Genomic DNA, 4019 nt, shown 5'->3' on the forward strand with positions numbered 1-4019 from the left:
TCAGCTCAAAGGTGAATGAACATTGTACCATTTACCATCTCCCAGTCAGATTATCTCAGGAGAGGGCTGTGCCATTAACTCCCTTGGGAATTTCTAAAACTCTTCACTCTTAGGTCCCCTATCCAAGCAAACAAAAATAACTGACATGTTTTCTCTCAGCTAGCAATCATGTTTCAGAGATAGCAATATGGGTGGGGAGAAATCAGCTGAATGATCTTTAACCCACTTGCTTTGTTCTTGGGCACTCAGCTGGACTACATGTCCCAGCAGTTCTTGCAGGTGAAATGTGGCCATGTGACTTACTTCTGACCTGTGAGATGTACACAGAAGTAATGCATCTTACTTCCAGTCCTGGTGCATAAATACTTCCCACATAGTCTTGATCTATTTCTTCCATTTCCCATATTTGGTGGTTGGATGTTGGTTCTCAGGATGGAGTTGGGAGACAGGAGCTTCTCAGCCCTGGATGCCCCTTAGAGTCACCAGGGGAACATAAAAAAGTCATTAAAAAATAGGTGCCCACATCCCACCCTGAACCATGGAATTAGGATTTCTGCTGTCAGAGAGGCAGAGTTCTCCATTGGTTTAAGTGCTTCAATGACTGTGTGAAGCAGTCTGGGCCTCTGCCACCAACAGACATTTCTTTGAAAAAGAAATAAACTTCCATTGCACTAAGCTCTTGCTGGTGTTGTCTTAACTGATACACGGGGCAACTGTATTTCCATAAATGTGTTCTCTAGTCAGGTCCTGACCAATTCCTGGCTGACAGATGACTATTGGTAGGAGAAGAATAAAGAGGTTCACGTCAGGGATGAGGAACAGCTTCCCACCTGAGTATCTAGGAAATGCTTGAGAAACCAGGGCAGTTAAAGGAAGAGCATTGTGTGGTGGGGGATGGGAAGAAGGAGAAGGGAAGCAAAGGCCTGCAGGTCATCAAGGCTCTATCCTCGTGTGGTCTGAGAAAGCAAGTGGGAGTGTGTGTAGTGGAGGAATATGTCTTTGTGGGTTGACACACATCAATTTCAGACTAAATCTGGAGAATTCCTCACTTGGGAAATGCTTCACTTGGATTGTGAAACCTTTCAACTGCATGACAAAATCTTGGAGTAAGTAGCCAGGCCCTTCCATGTGGAGACATGCCTCCTCCCTGGGTAATAGAATTTGGCTTGCTGCAAGGGCTTTGCATTCTTGCTGGTTCAATTGGAGTCTTTGGCTTAAGGCTAATCACCAGGGAAGCCTGCAAGCCGGATGTGCTCCACGTAGCTAACGACCTTTCTCAGCTCTTCACAGCAGCCCCCTTTCTTTCTCCTTTCCCTCTTCTCCTCCTCTTGTCTTCCTTTCCCTTGCCTCCTGTGCTTCCCCCATCCCTTCCTGTCCCCTTTCTTCCCTCTTCCTCTCCTGCTTCCCCCCTCCCCTCTAGCTTCCCTCCCCTTCCTGTCTTCACCCCACCCTCCTTTCTCCCTGTCCTTCCCCCTCCTCTCCTCCTTGCCCTTACCTGTCTCCTATCTATGTTCTTTAATAAAAAGATACAATAAACAGGTGGCTTTCCACTCCAGCCACACTCCTTGAAACCTTGAGCAGCCAGATGATGGGGATAATCATGGATCTACCCATCATTCCCTTACTCATTCAACTGACTTTGTTAGGGTGGGGTCACCACGGGCAGGTGGCTGTAGAAATCTGTATAGCCATGCAAAGGGCAGAGATGGGAAGTTACACAGTCAGGAAACCAAGGAGGCAGAGAGATTAATCCCGAAGAGTTATCAGCTTCATTTCTAGTAGAGGAGACTGAAAATCCTCAGGGAGCAGATCTTTTTGTTCATGAGGGACCCATATTCATGTCAGTTTTGTGTCTTTAAGGCAAGTAGATGCCACTATTATGGAGAAGGGTTTAAATGCTGTCCCCTCCAACCAAAGAGATCACTTCAAAGAAAGGGGGTTGAAACCTTGACCCCATTTCTTTGGGGGTTCACAGTAACTTTAGACCATCCCTGATGGACCGAGGGGTGTAGCTAATGTCAATTGCCAATCAAGGAGTCTGGTGATTAGGAAGAGTCTGTGGGTAAGGAGGAAAGAAGAGGCCACACTGCTGAACTTCACTCCACATATTCAAAACCACAGGTGTGCCCTTGGAAAACTGCATCTCCATGAGATGGGTGATGTAGAAAAGTGAGCCAAGAAGACCAGGTCTACTGTGATCTGGAAGTACCAGAGCCAAGCGCAACTCTTAGAATCATGTGCCTTGGTCCCCGTAGCATGAGATAGCAAAGTAAGTCCCCAGCTAGGCAACTCTGGCTATGGAAATGTTCTTTTTTCCTGGGGAATGTCATTATGGGCTCCAAACTTTTTTCTCATAAAATAAAACACACATACAAAAAAGCAGGCAGCCTATGAGTATCCAGCCCAGTGAATGACCACAGAGCAGATGTTCCCTAACAGTGACTCAGGTCAAAACATAGAACCTTCCCAGTGCCCAAGAAGCCTCCTTCATTCCTCATCCAGCCCCATCCCTTCCCTCCACTCTACTCATCCTAATTTCTACCATCACACTTTCCTTTTGTCTGTCTTTGAAAAGTCTTCACAAATGGACTTATACAGTCTGGAATCTTCGATGTGGTTTCTTTTGCTCAATACTGTGCTTGTGAGCTTCATCTGTGTTGCTGCTCATTTTCCTTCATGCATGAATATATCCTGATTTATCTGTCTACTCCCCTACTGATGGACATAGGGCTGCTGCTTTTAGCTTGGCTGAGAATAATCTGTAATGTGGTGCATATGAAGACCATTTGGGGACTTTCCAACATCTGCTGGATCATTGAAAAAGCAAGAGAGTTCCAGAAAAACATCTATTTCTGCTTTATTGACTATGCCAAAGCCTTTGACTGTGTGGATCACAATAAACTGTGGAAAATACCAGACCACCTGACCTGCCTCTTGAGAAACCTGTATGCAGGTCAGGAAGCAACAGTTAGAACTGCACATGGAACAACAGATTGGTTCCAAATAGGAAAAGAAGTACGTCAAGGCTGTATATTGTCACCCTGCTTATTTAGCTTCTATGCAGAGTACATCATGAGAAACTCTGGGCTGGAGGAAGCACAAGCTGGAATCAAGACTGCTGGGAGAAATATCAATAACCTCAGATATGCAGATGACACCACCCTTATGGCAGACAGTGAAGAGGAACCAAAGAGCCTCTTGATGAAAGTGAAAGTGGAGAGTGAAAAAGTTGGCTTAAAGCTCAACATTCAGAAAACTAAGATCATGGCATCCAGTCCCATCACTTCATGGCAAATAGATGGGGAAACAGTGGAAACAGTGTCAGACTTTATTTATCTGGGCTCCAAAATCACGGCAGATGGTGACCGCAGCCATGAAATTAAAAGATGCTTACTCCTTGGAAGGAAAGCTATGACCAACCCAGACAGCATATTGAAAAGCAGAGACATTAGTTTGTCAACAAAGGTCCGTCTAGTCAAGGCTATGGTTTTTCCAGTAGTCATGTATGGATGTGAGAGTTGGACTATAAAGAAAACTGAGCACCAAAGAATTGATGCTTTTGAACTGTGGTGTTGGAGAAGACTCTTGAGAGTCCCTCAGACTGCAAGGAGATCCAACCAGTCCATCCTAAAGGAGTTCAGTCCTGGGTGTTCATTGGAAGGACTGATGTTGAACTGAAACTCCAATACTTTGGCCATCTGGTGTGAAGAGCTGACTCATTTGAAAAGACCCTGATGCTGGGAAAGATTGAGGGCAGGAGGAGAAGGGGACGACGGAGGATGAGATGGCTGGATGGCATCACCAACTCAACGGACATGGCTTGGGTGGACTCCAGGAGTTGGTGATGGACAGGGAGGGAAGCCTGGTGTGCTGCAATTCATCTGGTTGCAAAGAGTCAGACACGACTGAGCGACTGAACTGAACTGAACTGAACTGAACTGGTGGTCTAGTGGCTAAGACTCTGTGTTCTCAATGCAGGGGGCCTGGGTTCCTTCCCTGGTCAGGGAACTAGATCCCAC

The sequence above is a fragment of the Budorcas taxicolor genome, chromosome X, assembly GCF_023091745.1.
Source record: "Budorcas taxicolor isolate Tak-1 chromosome X, Takin1.1, whole genome shotgun sequence".
NCBI lineage: Eukaryota > Metazoa > Chordata > Mammalia > Artiodactyla > Bovidae > Budorcas > Budorcas taxicolor.